This window comes from Bos taurus, chromosome 10 (genome assembly GCF_002263795.3).
Source record: "Bos taurus isolate L1 Dominette 01449 registration number 42190680 breed Hereford chromosome 10, ARS-UCD2.0, whole genome shotgun sequence".
NCBI classification, from domain to species: domain Eukaryota; kingdom Metazoa; phylum Chordata; class Mammalia; order Artiodactyla; family Bovidae; genus Bos; species Bos taurus.
Window position 1 is genome coordinate 11839390 of NC_037337.1, and position 19827 is coordinate 11859216.

The 19827-nt window shown below is 40.1% G+C and overlaps 1 long non-coding RNA gene across 1 annotated transcript in view; it reads left to right on the plus strand.

Moving 5' to 3' along the window:
* The window catches only part of LOC132346327 (uncharacterized), a 20742-nt gene extending 1246 nt beyond the window's left edge, over positions 1-19496 (plus strand). Inside the window, exon 2 of the long non-coding RNA XR_009496118.1 lies at positions 124-19496. This is a non-coding gene — a long non-coding RNA (uncharacterized lncRNA). The remainder of the gene's footprint in view (positions 1-123) is intronic.
* Positions 19497-19827: the final 331 nt, after the last annotated feature.

A 19827-nucleotide genomic window follows, 5' to 3' on the forward strand; every position in this document is an offset into this window, starting at 1 on the left:
AAGCAATAGAGAAGTTGGGAGGACCCAGTACCGTGAGACGTGAAAAGGGGAGCAACAGACACTAAAGACGGCTTACAGTAAGACCAATGTGTTTGTTTGTTTGTTTGTTTTTAACATTCTCAGGAAGACACATCAGGAAGGCGGGGCCAAAATTAGGAGGAAGTGAAAAGCAAGCCCGCGCATTCGAGCAACCGAGCCATGAGCGTACGCCAAGCTGTCTGTTGCACCGTCGCTTTGATTCGGTTCCCAGCATTTCTCCTTTTTCTATGTCAACACGGTAACGGATAACCACTTGTTTAAGCAACCATTTTTTTTAAGTTCTTTGTAATTGTGTACAATTGTGTTTGTGGGTACAGCTTAAAACCACATTGTTCTCTACCCAAGCTCAGCTGCAAAAGAGAAATGTTGTTCAGCTATATATATATATATATATATATATATATATATATAAAATAATTCCCACGACCCATGCCTGGTAGAGTTTATTGGTTGATGACAGTTTCAGAGACTGGAGATGACAAATTTGGTTTGGTAGTTTCTTACTGCCTACTGTCATTTATTCAGTCATGAAAAAGAGCTGATGTTAAAAACAAACATCAGTTTGACAGCCAACATGTGCTGTGCTGTATTTAGTTGCTCAATCCTGTCCAACTCTTTGCCACCCCATGGACTGTAGCCCGCCAGGCTCCTCTGTCAGTGGGAATTCTCCAGGCAGGAATACTGGAGTGGGTTGCCGTGTCCTCCTCCAGGGGAATCTTCCCAACCCAGGTCTCCTGCATTGCAGACGGATTCTTTACCTTCTGAGCCACCAGGGAAGCCCGCATGGATAATTACATTCTGTAAGGAGGGTCATAGGCAATCTTTCCTTTACTCCCACAGGATGGCTTCCCATCCCTGTCCAACACAACCCACCCCCCACCCCCGACTCGGCCAGTTCCCTAGGCAGATCCATCCCCCTCCCAGGCCTCCTCCCTTCCCCAAGTGCAAGGATATGCACTCAATGTCCTACCATTGAGAACTGGTCTAATAGATTTTGATACACCTATGCAACACAATAAAAAATCATTAGAAAGGATGAGGTGTATCTGTATTTACTGATAATGTGGAGTTAAAAGCATGTAAATCATTCCATTCATATAAAATTATATGCGTAAGTATTTGTACAGAGCAGCATCTAGAAGGATGTTCAGCAAAATATTAATGGTAATTTCTCTGGGTAGTACTTTTTTCTTTATGCCTTTCTGTCTTGGTGAATTTTTCTATGTATTACCTTTATATCAGGAAATGCAAGGAAGCTGCTTTTTATTTAGAAAAAAATTAATTATTGGAGGACTCTTCTACTTGGTGGAAGGCAGGGGGTTAAATGCTAATGTTTTCAATTCTCTTTCCATTCTGTTCCTTAATGAATGGGAAGGTCTTATCAGTTTCTTAAAACTGATCAAGAAGATTGTCCTTATTTGAAAATTGGAAATCATCACACATTAGGCAGCATTTCTAATGACATGGAGCCCTGCCCCACTTAAAGTGACTGCTTTGACAATAGACTCTTGGTGTCTGTCAGCTAGTGTCATTGCTAGCTCAATTCTGACACTACCATTACCAGGAAGTCATAAACACGTAGCAAAAAGTCAACTAAAGGATCAAAAAAAAAAAAAATTAAGTGAACAGAAACTAACTTCAAGACTGATTCACAACATTAAGGAAAATTGTGAGGGGGCAGGTGGAGAATCTCAATAGAGAAATGGAAACTATAAAAACAAAAAAAGAACAAAATGGAAATTCTAGAACTAAAACTTACAGCAGCTTGAGGTTGACAGATTAAAGGGTGAAACCTGAAGACTAATCAAACCTTCCTTTTCTGTCATCATGACTTTTGTGCTCCTGGGAAATATTCTCACTTTTTCCATACCACATAAGGCTTAGAGAACACTCGTTTCCTGCTGCTTGCCCTGTTTTTACCCAAGAAGTGAAGCATGGGTTTCCTATGCTCTCAGATCCCTCAAATCTCTGAGAGGTACAGAGCAACCTTATCCAGGAAACCCCGTGTTAACATCTAAACTTCCCCAGTTCTCCTAAACTTCACCTTCCCTCATTCATATCCCATGAAACTACTAGGGGAGAAGTGGTGAAACTCTGCTCTTCCTTATCTCCTCTCATCTAGGTCTTGACTTTTAAAAGTCATAAGCTAAGAATTTATGCCTGTGTTCTCCTAAGACTGTCCTTTCTCTGAGGCAGTCAGCATAGAACTCCCTGCTGCTGCTGCTGCTGCTGCTAAGTCGCTTCAGTCGTGTCCGACTCTGTGCGACCCCATAGACGGCAGCCCACCAGGCTCCCCCATCCCTGGGATTCTCCAGGCAAGAACACTGGAGTGGGTTGCCATTTCCTTCTCCAGTGCATGAAAGTGAAAAGTGAAAGTGAAGTCGCTCAGTCGTGTCTGACTCTTAGCGACTGCAGCCTACCAGGCTCCTCCATCCATGGGATTTTCCAGGCAAGAGTACTGGAGTGGGGTGCCATCGCCTTCTCCATAGAACTCCCTAGCTACTGCTAAAACTAGGGGATGGATGGTCTGAAGTATCAGGAAGTACTGGGCAAAAAAATCAAACAAGCATAAGTTAATATGCCAAATTAATGCCTGGCTATATTTACATTCAGTAGGCCTGTGTGTGTAACCAGGGCTTGGTGGGACTTATTACATCCTCACAGGATTGAGAAACAACTTGATAAGTCTTTGAAACCAGAGTCAATAAAAAGTGCTTTACAAATGGAGGTGAGAATACAACAGTTCTCTTGTCCTCAGACAGGAAATATGAGAAAGGGAAATCCACAACTGTTTATTAGCACAAGGGGTTAGATTAAATGAGTCACTTCAATAATGTTAGGAAGTCAAGTTACCTGTGATTCTAATTTCCTTTTTAAGATTGATAGAGGACAAAGAATCTAATATAATCATGAACATTTTCTTTTACCAGAAAGCTTTGTGTCTAAGAACAGAACCAACTATAAGGTAGAAAAGCACATATAACACAAAAGTAAGGCTATGGTTATTCAACTTGTTTATATAAGGTATCAACTCATTATAGAAATTTTGGAAAAATAGAAGAAAAAAGTCATCCATGAGTGAATCCATTAAAAATGTCCACTCTTAACATTCTGATGTGTGTTTCTTTCAATTTTTCTGCTACGTACATCTTTTCCCCCTACTTGTGATATTATATGTAAATTTTTCTATACTTATTCTTAAAAAACTTAAAAGTATAATGATGCTGAGCATAAACCCAGAGAAAACCATAATTCAAAAAGACACAAGCACCTCAGTTTTTATTGCAGTGCTATTTACAGTAGCCAGGACATGGAAGAAACCTAAATGTGCAACAGCTGCTGCTGCTGCTGCTGCTGAGTCGCTTCAGTCGTGTCCGATTCTGTGCGACCCCACAGACGGCAGCCCACCAGGCTCCCCCGTCCCTGGGATTCTCCAGGCAAGAACACCAGAATGGGTTGCCATTTCCTTCTCCAATGCATCAAAGTGAAAAGTGAAAGTGAAGTCGCTCAGTCATGTCCGACTCTTCGAGACGCCATGGACTGCAGCCTTCCAGGCTCCTCCGTCCATGGGATTTTCCAGGCAAGAGTACTGGAGTGGGGTGCCATTGCCTTCTCCAAATTTTCAACAGAGGAATGGGTAAAGAAGATGTGGTACATATGTACAATGGAATATTGAGTTCAGTTCAGTCGCTCAGTCGTGTCAGACTGTTTGTGACCCCATGAATCGCAGAACCCCAGGCCTCCCTGTCCATCACCAACTCCCGGAGTTCACTCAAACTCACGTCCCATCGAGTCAGTGATGCCATCCAGCCATCTCATCCTCTGCCCCCAATCCCTGCCAGCATCAGTCTTTTCCAATGAGTCAACTCTTCGCATGAGGTGGCCAAAGTACTGGAGTTTCACCTTTAGCATCATTCCTTCCAAAGAACACCCAGGACTGATCTCCTTTAGAATGGACTGGTTGGATCTCCTTGCAGTCCAAGGGACTCTCAAGAGTCTTCTCCAACACCACAGTTCAAAAGCATCAATTCTTCAGCACTCAGCTTTCTTCTCAGTCCAACTCTCACATCCATACATGACCACTGGAAACACAATAGCCTTGACTACCGACCTTTGTTGGCAAAGTAATGTCTCTGCTTTTGAATATGCTATCTAGGTTGGTCATAACTTTCCTTCCAAGGAGTAAGCATCTTTTAATTTCATGGCTGCAATCACCATCTGCTGTGATTTTGGAGCCCAAAAAAATAAAGTCTGACACTGTTTCCACTGTTTCCCCATCTATTTGCCATGAAGTGATGGGACCAGATGCCATGATCTTAGTTTTCTGAATGTTGAGCTTTAAGCCAACTTTTTCATTCTCCTCTTTCACTCTCATCAAGAGGCTTTTGAGTTCCTCTTCACTTTCTGCCATAAGGGTGGTGTCATCTGCATATCGGAGGCTATTGATATTTCTCCCGGCAATCTTGATTCCAGCTTGTGCTTCATCCAGCCCAGCGTGTCTCATGATGTACTCTGCATAGAAGTTAAATAAGCAGGGTGACAATATACAGCCTTGACGTACTCCTTTTCCTATTTGGAACCAGTCTGTTGTTCCATGTCCAGTTCTAACTGTTGCTTCCTGACCTGCATATAGATTTCTCAAGAAGCAGGTCAGGAGGTCTGGTATTCCCATCTCTTTCAGAGTTTTCCACAGTTTCTTGTGATCCACACAGTCAAGGGCTTTGGTATAGTCAATAAAGCAGAAATAGATGTTTTTCTGGAACTCTCTTGCTTTTTCCATGATCCAGCAGATGTTGGCAATTTGATCTCTGGTTCCTCTGCCTTTTCTAAAACCAGCTATATTACTCAGCCATAAAAAGGAATGAAATTGGGTCATTTGTGGAGATGTGGATGGACCTAGAGACTGTCAGACAGAGTGAAGTTTAAGTCAGAAAGAGAAAAACAAATATTGTACATAGACGCACACATGTGGAATCTGAAAAAACTGATATAGATGATCTTATTTACAAAGCAGAAATAGAGATATGGATGTAGAGAACAAATGTATGGATACCAAGGGGAAAAGGGAAGTGGGATGAATTGAGAGATAGGGGTTGACACATATACACTCTTGATACTACGTATAAAAGAGATTAGTAAAAGAACCTATTGTACAGCACAGAGAACTCTACTCAGTGCTCTGTGGTGACTTAAATGGGAAGGAAATCCAAAAAGAGGGAATATATGTATACATATAGCTGATCCAGTCTGCTGTACAGTAGAAACTAATACAATATTGTAAAGCAACTATAGTCCAATAAATTTTTTAAAGTATAATGAATACCTTATACTGAAATATGTATTCAGTTCAGTTCAGTCGCTCAATCATGTCCAACTCTTTGCAACCCCATGGACTGCAGCACTCCAGGCTTCCCTGTCCATCACCAACTCCCAGAGCTTGCTCAAACTCATGTCCATCGAGTTGGTGATGCCATCCAACCATCTCATCCTGTCGTCCCCTTCTCCTCCTGCCTTCAATCCTTCTCAGCATCAGGGTCTTTTACAATATGTCAGTTCTTCACATCAGGTGGGCAAAGTATTGAAGCTTCAGCTTCAGCATCAGTCCTTCCAATGAATATTCAGGACTGATTTCCTTTAGCATTGACTGGTTTGATCTCCTTGCTGTCCAAGGGACTCTGAAGAGTCTTCTCTAACACCACAGTTCAAAACCATCAATTCTATGGCACTTAGCCACCAGGGAGGCCCAAGGGCTTATTATATTCCCTAAACTGTTAAAGGCTTAGTACACATTACCTCATTACTTTTTCTATCAATTCTATAAGAAAGGTCAGAGATATACTCCTCTTCATATGACCAAACTGAAAGGATAAATGCTTGAAGTTCTATGTCTAAGGAAGTTCCTTTCATTATTATTTGTATGTTTTTCTTAGGAACTAGCCTAAATGTCTGGAGAAGGAAATGGCAACCTACTCCAGTGTTCTTGCCTAGAGAATCCCAGGGACGGGGGAGCCTGGTGTGCTGCTGTCTATGGGGTTGCACAGAGTCGGACACGACTGAAGTGACTTAGCAGCAGCAGCAGCAGCCTAAATGTCAAGGAAAAGAGACATATAAATATGTTAGATGTATCTGTTCAATGGAATATTTTGCAACTAAAACAAATTAAGACCTTGTAAATCCCCACCACCCCTGCCCCTGAGTTTCTACTTTTTATTCTCTCCAGTATCATATCAAATCCAAGAGAAGTAGGAGGGGGAAGAGTATTGACTTAAGAAAGACAGCAGATAAAAATGTGGTTAATTTTATCATGTGGGCATATATAGATATATCCTACAATTTGATTTGATATTATTAAATTTTTTGTTACATAGGGTGTGTTTTGTTATGATGATATCTGTGTGTCAAAGGGGAATTCCACAGGCCATGGCTGAGTTCTGTGGTTTCTCTTCTCCATAGCCCTACTGCCTTGTAACACATCATGTGATTTTGTTATTTTTTGTCATTTGCTTGTTGACTATCTCCCTCTGAAAGAATTTCAGTTCCTAGAAGGAAGGGATCTTGGTCACTTTAATTCAGTGATGTATCATCCCAGGAACTAGAACAGTGCCTGCCAGAGAGTAGTGAAAGTGAAAGTCGCTCAGTCTTGTCTGACTCTTTTCGACTCCATGTATTATACAGTCCATGGAATTCTCCAGGCCAGAATACTGGGGTGGATTGCCTTTCCTTTCTCCAGGGGGTCTTCCCAACCCAAGGATCGAACCCAGGTCTCCCACATTGCAAGTGGATTCTTTACCATCTGAGCCACCAGAGAAGCCCAATAATACTGGAGTGGGTAGCCTATCCCTTCTCTAGCGGATCTTCCCGACCCAGAAATCGAACCAGGGTCTCCTGCATTGCAGGCCGATTCTTACCAAGCGCTTGATAAATATGTGTTGAATGAACAGAGTGGAGCAATGGGCTGAGCCGGTGCTGCTGAGGGTTTAACCTGATGGATGCAGAGAAGTGGTCACTGACTTTTGCAGAAGGTACTCCATTGGTGACCCTGCTAAGAGCTCTTTTGGCAGAATTGATGGAGAGGAGAAGGAGGTTGTCCAAGAGAAAAGGAAGAAGGGATGTGGGCAATTTCAAATAGAAACAGTGCATAATTACTTCCAGGAGTTGGAAAGTACGTTAACTGGGAAATTGTGGCCTTTTAGATCCAAATTAAGACAATCTGCCATGGAGCTTGGCATTTATAAAGGCAGGCATGTTTCAGTAAAAACTACATTTTATTGTGATTCACATATACTGTGGTTTTTGTTTTTGGGGGTTTTTTGTTTGTTTTTTTTTAACAAATCAAAGTTTTATGGCAACCCTGAATCAAGCAAGTCTACTGGCACTGTTTTCCCCACGGCATTTGATCTGTACCACATTTTGGTGATGCTCATAGTATTTCAAGCTTTTTTGTTGTTATTTTATTTGTTATGGTGATCTGTGATCACTGATCTTTGCTGTTACTGTTGTCATTGTTTGGGGTTGGTCCGAACTGCTCCCATATAAGACAGTGAACTAAGTGGATCAAATGTATATGTTTGGACTGCTCTACTGACAGGCTGATACCTTATCTCTCTCCTTCTCCTCGGGCCTCCCATTCTGAGACACAGCATTATTGATGTTAGGCCAGTTAATAGCAATGGCCTGTCATGGCCTGTAAGTGTTCAAGTGAAAGGAAGAGCTGCAATTCTCAGTTTAAACAAAGCTTAGTGAGGAAGACATGTCAAAAGCTGAGATAGGCTAAAGCTAGGTCTCTTGAGCCAAACAGCCAAGTTGTGAAGGAAAAGGAAAACTTCTTAAGGAAGTTAAAAGTGCTACTTCAGTAAACACATGAACAATAAAAAGCCAAACAGCATTATTTGCTGATATGGAGACATTTTACTGCCTAAAATAGAAAATCAAAGCAGCCACAACATTCTCTTAAGCCAAAGCCTAGTCCAGAAAAAGGCCCTAATTCTCTTCCATTCTGTGAAGGTTGAGAGAGGTGAGGAAACTGCAGAAGAAAAGTCTGAAGCTAACAGGGGTTGATTCAGGAGATTTAAGGAAAGAAGCATCTCTATAACATAAAAGTACAAAATAAAGCAGATCTAGCTAAGGTCTCGGAGAAAGCAATGGCACCCCACTCCCGTACTCTTGCCTGGGAAATCCCATGGACGCAGGAGCCTAGTGGGCTGCTGTCTATGGGGTTGCACAGAGTCGGACACGACTGAAGCGACTTAGCAGCAGCAGCAGCTAAGATCTGATAGAAGATCTAGCTAAGATCATTAATGAAGGTGGCTACACTAAACAGTGATTTTCAGTGTAGACAAAATAGCCTTCTATTGAAGGAAGATGCCATCCAGGACATTCACAGATGGAGAGAAGTCAATGCCTGGTTTCAAAGCTTCAAAGGACAGGCTGTATTTTTAGGAATTCATGCCTGAATTCATGCCACTGGTGACTTTTGGTTGAAGTTAGTGCTCATTTATCGTTCCAGAAATACTAGGGATTTTTCTTAAGAATTTCCATAAGAATTCTTAAGAATCCATAATAATTGTGTACTATGCCTGTGCTCTATAAATGGAACAATAAATCATCAAAGCAGCACATCTGTTTGCAACATGGTTTATTTTAAGAACATTCGTGATTCATGGGAAGAGGTCAAATTATCAACCTTAATAGAAGTTTGGAAGAAATTGATTCCAACCCTCATGGATGATTTTGAGGAAAGCTTCAGTGGAGGAAGTGACTACAGATGTGGAGAAATAGCAAGAGAACTAGAATTGGAAGTGGAGCCTGAAGATGTGACTGAACTGCTGCAATCTCATGATAATAACCAACAAGGACCTAGTGTATAGCACGGGGAACACTGCTCAATACTTTGTAACAGACTAAATGGGAAAAGAATTTGAAAAAGAATAGATGCATGTATATGTATAGCTGAATCACTTTGCTATACACCTGAAACTAACACAATATTGTTAATCAACTATGTGCTGCTGTGCTTAAGCGGTCAGTCATGTCCAACTCTTTGTGACCCCATGGACTGCAGCCCCCCAGGCTCCTCTGTCCATGGGATTCTCCAGGCAAGAATACTGGAGTGGGTTGCCATTCCCTTCTCTAGGGAATCTTCCCAATCCAGGGATCAAACCCAGGTCTCCCGCATTTCAGGTGGATTTTTACTCTCTGAGCTACCACTATTCCCAATATAAAATAAAAAGGTTAAAAAAAAAAAAAAACCAAAACACCTGAATGGATAAGGAGTTGCTTCTTATGAATGAACAAAGAAAATGGTTTCTTGAGATGTAATCTGCTCTTGGTAAAGATGGTGTGAAGATAGTTGAAATGATAACAAAGGATGTAGAATATTGCCTAACTTTAGTTAATAAAGTTGCAGCAGAGTCTGAGAGAATTGATTCCAGTTTCGAAAGAAATTCTACGGTGAATAAAATGCTATCAGCCCTGCATACTACAGAGAAGTCATTTGTGAAAAGAAGAGTCCATCAGTATGGCAAACTTCACTGTTGTCTTATTTTAAAAAATGCCACAGCCAACCCAACCTCAGCAACCACTGCCATGATCAGTCATGAGCCATCAACATCAGGTAGAGATCCTCTAACAGCAAAACAGTATGACTTGCTGAAGGCTCAGGTGATGGCTAGCACTTTTTTTTTTTAGCAGTAATGTAGTTTTAAATAAAGGTATGTACACTTTTTTAGACATAATACTATTTCACATTTAATAGAGTATAAAATAGTATAGACATAACTTTTATCTGCACTGGGAAATAAAAAAAACTATGTAACTAGCTTGAATGACTGTAGGTTAGGAGTCTTCCCACAGGTTTTCCAGCCTCTAGCTCTGTTCACCTCTGTTCAGTTATTTATATTATGGCCTGAGTGATCCTTGCAAAAAGGAGACGTGATCATGATGCTCCCCTGTTTATAACTAGTCACTGTTTCCCCACTGCCTTCAGATTAAAGTCTAAATTCTTCCACTTTGCATAGAAGACCTATCATTCCCTGGCTCCTGACTACCCTCTGTGAAGACAATGACAGTGGGAGGGATAAAAACAATAAAAGTTTAAAAACTGGAAAAAAAAAAAAAAGCGAACAACAAACTACTTATTTGGTAGGCCAGGGATAAATACTTTTTATGGTCATGAATTAAGTTGAAAATTAAAAGGCAAGAAGTTGTTTATATTAGACAAAAACACATGGAAATATGTATAATAAAGATTTCACCTAAATTGATGATAGAAAAGAACATTAGCAAAAAATTATTAAGCATAAATTAAGGCATGGGATGGTGTCCAGAGGCGGGAACATTATCTGTAAATCTAAGTTAAAAAAATAGGGAATCCAGCCACTGCCCAAAGTTGAAACAATTTGAACAAAAAAAAAAAAAAAAAGGAAAATATTTAGTAGATTTGAATCAAACTGAATTATAAAAATTCATGTGTCTATATAAAGATCAAGATAGAAAGAACTCATAAGTCACCATTGAGATGGCTTGTAAATTGACTTTTTACTTTGACAATTGGTAGCTAAAGAGAAACAGTAAGCATTTATACACTCTTCCTATAAGCAATAGATCAACTGGGGCTATTTGGCTATGTAGTCAATAAGGGAAAGTGCTTGAGCTTCCCTGATGGCTTAGACTGTAAAGAATCCGCCTGCAATGCGGGAGACCTGGGTTTGATACCTGGGTTGGGAAGATCCCCTGGAGGAGAGCATGGCAACCCACTCCAGTATTCTTGCCTGGAGAATCCCATGGACAGTGAAGACTGGCGGGCTATGGTCCGTGGGGTCGCAAAGAGTTGGACATGACTGGGCGACTAAGTTGCTTGCAATTCCAAGACCCTTGACTACAGCGAGCTAGATGGGTTTGGAGAGAATGTATTTCAAGTACTTCTGCTCCCTCTAGAGGAGAAATGTAAATAAATCAGATCTGTCAGATTTTGTTAAGAGTTTTGAAGTTAAATTTTTGTGTCATTTAAAAGAACTCATTTGGAAGTAGTGAGGAAAATCTAGCTTTAATTAATTATAATTTTTTAATTTAAAATTAATAATTTTCCATAATCATATCACTTTAATATGACTCCTGTTTCTAATCTGAAATATGTCCTTCCAGTTTAGTCTGCTGTGCAGTATTACACGGGGCTTCCCAGGTGGCGCTAGTGGTAAAGAACCCACCTGCCAATACAGGAGACATAAGACACAGGATCGACCCTGGGTTGGGAAGATCCCTTGGAGGAGGGCATGGCAACACACTCCAGTATTCTTGTCTGGAGAATTCCACGGACAGAGGATCCTGGGGAGCTACAGTCCATGGGTCACAAAGAGTCAGACACGAATAATAGAGATTATTAACCCTTGGAGATTTTTTCCCCAGGACTGTCTACTCTCTTATTTTAACTTTTTTTTTTTTTTACATAGAGAGCTGCATATAAACTGTAACTGTAAATACTTTACAAAGCCAGACACATACCTTGGGTTTTAATTTGGTCATATGATGGCCATTGGAGATAATAAAAAGATAAGACATGCTTGGTTTTCTCTAAAGACTAATTAGGGCTTAGATTAGTGTGTTCCAAATTGTTAAACAGTTATCCTACATTCTATTTTGATTAATCTTTCTCTTCCTCATTGATTTGAGATGCATTCTTTGTCGTGTATATAGTAAGATCTATTTTGGGGGTTTTCATTAATTGAGGGTTTTCTTTGTCATACATCACATTGTTTTAATTACCATATCTTTATATGATTAAAATAGAATAGAATTGATCCTCTCACAACTAATTTTTGTTCAGTACTTTCTTCCTTTTTTATTCTCCAAGTGAACTTTACGATCATTTTGTCAATGTGGGCAAAAATTACTGTTCTTTTAAAGAAGTAATTCAGAGCAGTAGACATTTTGATTAAACCTATAAATTAGTTCTTTTCATATTCAGTCTTTCTAACTAGGAATATAACTAGGAAAATTAACTGGTCACTTTTCCAAGTCTTACTTTATATTTTTAATATAATATGCATTTTTTTCTTCATAACATCACTATGTACCTTGTTAAGACTATTCCCAGGCTGTATGCATGTTATTGCAAACAGGACCTTTATTTGGCTTGTTTTTGTAGAGCTTCTGGTACATAAAAATGTTGTTGACTTATATTGCTTTTATTTTAAGCCATACTTGTAAACTTTTATTCGTTTTAATAGTTTATCGGATTATTCTTTTATATTTTATGTATATACAATATCAGTTTAGAATGATGCTTCTCTTTCATCTTAGAAAAGTTGTGTGTAGAAAAGAGCTAACAAAACAGGCCTGAGCCTGCTATTATTACACAGACCTGCTTGCATAGCTGGCCCTTGGCTGGTTTCTGGAAACTTGGACTTTGGGAGGGTTTCCATCATTCTCTAAGTGATAAGGGTGGTATAATATTTTTAGACTGTGCAAAAATATGGCTTCCTGAGGAGACCAGGAAAGCCGTTTTGCACCCGGCAGAATCAAAGTATAGATTATTTTACTTCAGAGTTCCTTCAGTATATTTTGGGAAATTGTGGATCATCATGTTCCCATGCATGCATTACCTGAAGAGATCCAAAAGATCTTGTCTTTAAGATATCTAGGCTCGATGTTTTAAAGCAGAGACATGGGAGAGAACAAGATGGCAAAGGAGTAGGTGGATGTGGAGTACATCTTTCTCCATGGATACATCAGGAATACACTTTCAGACACAGAAGTGCATGCAGAACACCAGCTGAGAGCAGACAGGAGAACCTGACCCATGGAAAAGAATATATAGAACCACGCAAAACTCGGTAGAAAAAAGCAACTAGGGGGAAAAACAGGAGTGTTAGTAGGACCGGACCTGCCCTGGGCGGGTGGGGAACTGAAGCAGGGGTCCAATCCCCACATGGGGCAATTGTCTGAGTCAAAGGAGAAACATTTAAGGCTGAGAGTGAAACAGCTCATCTGTGGCAGCCTAAATGGAATGAGAATCAGACAGTCCTTGCAGCAGCCATACATTCACCGGGGTGAGGTGGGGCAGGGGGATGTGGGTCTCCTGGAAGGGGCAGTGGCTGGGAGTTGGAGTTTAGGAATTGTGGAGCAATTCCTGGGTGAGGGCTGCTGTTGAACGCAGCGGGACAGATCAAGGGGATGTGAGGGAGGAAATCGTCTTGGGAAATGGCAGTGGAGGAAAACCAGGCAGCCATGGAAGCAAGGAGATACTGCTGAGTCACACGTAAGGGGTGGAGCCAACACCATAGCCTCTCTCTCTCCACATGCCAGCATCAACAATAGAGAGGCTGGCCCATCAAACACCTGACCACTGAACTACAGACTAGGACTCCACCTAAGGTGCCCCTTTCAGTGCCTGACACGCCGATCTACAGAGTAGGACCCCAGTCAGGGGGGTCCCTCCACGTGCCTGACACACTGAACACCTGAGACGGACCCCAGGCAAGGGAGCCCTGTAAGTGCCTAAACGGGTGGGGCTACGAAGAAAGACTGGCCAAAGAGGCTTTCTGATCACCAGCTACAAGAGGCTCGAAAAAAGCCTCTGATAGGGCCATAACTCCTGCGGCAGAGGCAGTCCGTGTCCCTGCACACTTGGCGCCGCCAGGGTCCCCACAAGCCAAGCAGTTGCACCACCTTAATGCTTAACTCTCACAGGGGCAAAACTGCCACAGGCAAAAAAATAAAAAATCTCATGTCTCTGGGCGCAGAGTCACTGCAGGCCTTGTCTGACTCTGCGACTCTGTAGACTGTGGCCTGCAGGCTTCTGTCTCAGAGTGGGGGTTCCCCAGGCAAGAATACTGGAGCGTATTGGCCAATACTGGTTGTCATACCCTTCTAGAGCACTATATTTGCTACTACCCTAGCTGCCAACCCTCCTGAGTACCTGGTACTGCCAGAACCCCTGTGACCCAAGCAGTTGCACCATCTCCACACCTGGCCCTTACAGGGGCAAACCCAAGCCCTCTAGGGCAGCCTCAGGAGCTAAACCCCAGTGGATGACCCACATGTAGAGGTGGAAATAAAACCACCCCTGAAACCCAGGGGCAGTATAGCTAAGGAAGAAGACCCAAAACCTTCTCACCAGTTGTACAAGCTGCAGATTAAAACCACACGATCAACTAAGCAGACTCTGTGTCTATGGAAAATATAAAAGGTCATTGAGAGCTCCCACAAAAGAAAATGCACTAGCTCTGACAGCTGTGGACATTGGAGGCAAGAACACACAGGAGTAGGACCAGATTAGAACCTGAGCTGTCCCCACAGCGGGTCCAGAGATCAGCACAGTGTTGGAGGGCATCCTAGGGAGGTAAGGTGGACTGTGACTCCCAGTGCGGGAAAGTACTCTGACAGAAGTGACTCAAGACAAACATTTATTATTCTTATATTTGGACTTGTTCTGTAGATTCTTTTGGATTTTTTTTTTCTTTTTCTTCCCCCCTCTGTTGTAGTTGTCAATTTTATTGGCACTAAGAAATCCAGTTAAGCTTTATTTTTTTCCCCCCTCGGTCACATTTTTTCATTGTTGTCATAAACTTCTGCCCCTGAGTTAAGCTTTTGCAGTTCTGTGGAGTTTTCCTCTTTTTTTCCTTTTCTCTTTTCTTAATTTTAATTTTTAATTTTTTAAGCCTATTATTTTTTTTACATTTATTCCTTTGTTTGCTTTTCCTACCGTTGTTTTCCCTTTGCAGTTAATCTTTAATGTATATAAATCTTCATCTACCTCTATTTAACTCTGCATATCTATTCTTTCTTTCTTTTCTTTCCCTCCTTGCCTCTCAACATATTTGTTAGTTTCATTTTCATTGCTTCATTCCCCAATTGGCACTTTGCTTTAGTTTTGTTTTTCAGTTTGTGCTTTAATTAGTTTTGTTCTGGTAGATATAATTTTTGGTTTCCTTTGTTCCCCAGGTCAATCTATAGTACTTAATTTTTGTTGGAATGTTTTGATTTTGCTTATGGGTGTATATGTATATATGTATATTCAGTCACACTTCTACTGTTGTCACAAACCTCTGCCTCGACATTGGGCTTTTGCAGTTCTGTGGAGTTTTCCTCCCCCCCCCCTTTTTTCTTTTTTCTTCTGGTTTTTTCTCTTTTCTCTTTTTTATAATTTTAATTTTTAAAACCTATTATATTTTCCCTACATTTATTCCTTTACCTTTCCTACTCTTCTTTTCCCCTTGCAGTTAATCTTTAACGTATATAAATCTTCTTCATCTACCTCTCTTTAACTTTGCATATCTATTCTTTCTTTCCTTTCCTCTGAACATATTTGTTAGTTTTGTTTTCATTACTTTGTTCCTCACTTGTTTTAATTTTGTTTTCCAGTTTGTGCTTAAGTTAGTTTTGCCCATAACTGATAAATATAATTTTTTATTTCCTTTGTTCACTGGCGCAATCTACTGTACTTTATTTTTGTTGGACTGTTTTCACTTTGCTCATGGGGGTATATGTATACATTCCATTATTTTAATTATTATTTGCCTGATTTTGTAACTGCCATTTGTCTGTGGTTCATCTTTGGTTTCTCATTTGCTTTACTTTCCCTTAATGCCATAGCAAGCCACTTGTGGAATCTTCACTTCTGGCCAGAGATCAAGCCCTGAGCCTTTGGAATGGGAGCACTGACTCCAATACCCTAGACTGCCAGAGAACTAACCCTCCAGTTCCAGTTCAGTCGCTCAGTCATGTCCAACTCTTTGCGATCCCATGAATCACAGCACGCCAGGCCTCCCTGTCCATCACCACTCCCAGAGTTTACTCAAACTCATGTCCATCGAGTCAGTGATGCCATCCAGCCATCTCATCCTCTGTCGTCCCCTTTTCCTCCTGCCCCCAATCCCTCCCAGCATCGGGGTCTTTTCCAATGAGTCAACTCTTCGCATGAGGTGGCCAAAAGTTTCAGCTTTAGCATCAGTCCTTCCAGTGAACACCCAGGATTGATCTCCTTTAGAATGGACTGGTTGGATCTCCTTGCAGTCCAAGGGACTCTCAAGAATCTTCTCCAACACCACGGTTCAAAGCATCAATTCTTTGGCGCTCCGCCTTCTTCACAGTCCAACTCTCACATCCACACATGACCACAGGAAAAACCATAGCCTTGACTAGGTGGACCTTTGTTGGCAAAGTAATGTCTCTGCTTTTCAATATGCTATCTAGGTTGGTCATAACTTTCCTTCCAACGAGTAAGCGTCTTTTAATTTCATGGCTGCAATCACCATCTGCAGTGATTTTGGAACCCAGAAAAATAAAGTCTGACACTGTTTCCACTGTTTCCCCATCTATTTCCCATGAAGTGATGGAACCAGATGCCAAGATCTTAGTTTTCTGAATGTTGAGCTTTAAGCCAACTTTTTCACTCTCATCTTTCATTTTCATCAAGAGGCTCTTTAGTTCTTCTTCACTTTCTGCCATAAGGGTGGTGTCATCTGCATATCCGAGGTTATTGATATTTCTCCTGGCAATCTTGGTTCCAGCTTGTGCTTCTTCCAGCCCTAGGGAGTATCAAATAGTGAGAACTCACACAAAGGAAAAACTTGAATATAAGACCCAGCATAACCCAGCCACCAGTAGCACCCTGTGCAGGACATTTCATCTAAACAGCAAACAAAACAAAAATACAAACCCAATCATCAGCAGACAGGAGTACCACCTTACTCAGCCTCGCCCATCAGAGGAAAAACAAACAAACAAACAAAAACTCAGCACAAATCTCACCCTATAGGAAGCTCACACAAACCACTGGACCAACCTTAGGAGGGCAGAAACCAAAAGGAAGAAAGAATTCAACCTTCTTCAAGGAAAGAAATCAATTTTCCTTGAAGCCTGGGAAAAGAAAACCTTTTTAAAAGGCAGAGAAATACTGCACAAATGAAGAAACAAACTAGAAACACAGAAGTCCAAATAAATAAAGAGGAAATAGGAAAATTACCTGAAAAAGAATTCAGAATAATGATAGTAAAGATGATCAAAAACCTTGAAAACAAAATGGAGGAAATGCAAGAATCAATTAACAAAGACCTAGAAGAATTAAAGAATAAGCATACACAGACAAAACAACACAATTACTGAGATTAAAAATACTCTAGAAGGAATCAAAAGCAGAATATCTGAAGCAGAATAACGAATTAGTGAGCTGGAAGATAAAATGTTGGAAATAATTTCTGAAGAGCAGAATAAAGTAAAAAGAATGAAAAGAGCTGAGGAAAGTCTCAGAGACCTCTGAGACTTTGATATTTGACCATATCAAATGCACCAACATTTGAATTATAGGGGTCCCAGAAGAAGAAGAGAAAAAGGAAGGATATGAGAAAATTTTTAAAGAGATTATAGTTGAAAATTTCCCCAACGTGGAAAAGAAAAAGCCAATCATGTCCAAGAGGCACAAAGAGTCCCATACAGGATAAACCCAAGGAGAAACATGCCAAGACACATACTAATCAAACTAACAAAGACTAAACACAAAGAAAGAATATTAAAAGCAGCAAGGGAGAAGCAACAAGTAACATACAAGGGAAACCCCATGTGCTTAACAGATGATCTTTCAGCAGAAACTCTGCAGGTCAGAAGGAAATGGCAATATATATTTAAAGTACTGAAAGGGAAAATCTACAACCAAGATTACTGTAACTGGCAAGGATCTCAAAATTGATGGAGAAATCAAAAGCTTTTCAGACAAGCAAAAGTTAAGAGAATTCAGAACCACCAAACCAGCTTTATAACAAATGTTAAATGGACTTATATAGTCAAGAAATACAACAGAAGAAAAAAGATCTACAAAATCAACCCCAAACAATTATAAAATGGCAATAGGAACATAAATATCAATAATTACTTTAAATGAAATGGAGTAAATATTCCAACAAAAAGACATAGACTGGCTGAATGGATACAAAAACAAAACCCATATATATGCTGTCTACAAGAAACCCACTTCAGACCTCAAGACACATATAGACTGAAAGTGAGAGGATGGAAAAATATATTCCATGCAAATGGGAAGCAAAAGAAAGCTGGAGTAGCAAACTTCATATCAGACAAAATAGACCTTAAAGAAGATTAGAAGATATAAGGAAGGACACTACATAATGATCAAGGGATCAATCCAAGAGGAAGACCTAACAATTGTAAATATCTATGCACCCAACATAGGAGCATCTCAATACATAAGACAAACACTAACAGACATAAAGGAGAAGTTAAAAGTAACACAATAATAGTAGGTGACTTTAACACCCCATTCACACAAATGGACAGATCATCAAAACAGAAAATTAATAAGGAAACACAAATCTTAAATGATACATTAGATAAGATGGATCTCATTGATATCTTCAGGACATTCCATCCAAATGCAGAAGAATACACCTTCTTCTCAAGTGCACATGGAACATTCTCCAGGATAGACCACATCTTGGTTCACAAATCAAACCTCAGTAAATTTAAGAAAATTGAAATCATATCAAGCATCTTCTCTGACCACAACGCTATGAAACTAGATATCAGTTACAAGGAAAAAAAAAAAACTGTAAGAAACACAAACACATGGAGATTAAACAACATGTTTCTAAAAACAAATGACAATGAAAACATGACAACTCAAAACCCATGGGATGCACAAAAAGCAGTCCTAAGAGGGAAGTTTATAGCAGTACAATCCTACCTCAAGAAACAAGAAAAACATCAAATAGACAACCTAACTTTATACCTAAACCAACTGGAAAAAGAAGAAGAACAACAACAACAAAAAAACCAAACAAACAGCCCTTCTCCCCGGCGGTTAGTGCTGAGAGTGCGGAGTGTGTGCTCCGGGCTCGGAACACACATTAAAAAAACAAACAAACAAACAAACAAAAAATTGGTAGAAGGAAAGAAATCATAAAGATCCAAGCAGAAACAAATGAAAAAGAAATGAATGAAACAATAGTAAAGATTAATAAAACTAAAAGCTGGTCCTTTGAGGAGATAAACAAAATTGACAAATCCTTAGCCAGACTCATCAAGAAAAAAGAGAGAAGAATCAAATCAACAAAATTAGAAATGAAAAAGGAGAGGTTACAACAGACAATGCAGAAGTACAAAGGATTATGAAACAATTATGAACAACTATATGGCAATAAAATAGATAACCTGGAAGAAATGGTCAGTTTCTTAGAAAAATTCAATCTTCCAAGACTGAACCAGGAAGAAATAGAAATTATGAGCAACCCAACTACAAGCACGAAATTGAAGCTATGATCAAAAATCTCCCAAAAAACAAAAGCCCAGGACCAGATGGCTTCACAGAATTCTATCAAACATTTAGAGAGGAGCTAATGCTTATCCTTCTAAAACTCTTTCCAAAAACTGCAGAGAAAGGAACACTTCCAAATTCATTCTACAAGGCCACCATCACCCTGATACCAAAATCAGACAAAGACAATACACACACAAAAAAACTACAGGCCAATATCACTGATGATCAGATCAGATCAGATCAGTCGCTCAGTTGTGTCCAACTCTTTGCGACCCCATGAATCGCAGCATGCCAGGCCTCACTGATGAACATAGATGCAAAAATCCTCAACAAAATTTTAGTGAACAGAATTCAGCAACACATCAAAAAGCTCATACACCATGATTAAGTTGGGTTTATTCCAGGGATGCAAGGATTCTTCAATATGTGGAAATCAACCAATGTGATACACCATATTAACAAATTGAAAGATAAAAACCATATGGCCATCTCAATAGATACAGAAAAAGCCTTTGACAAAA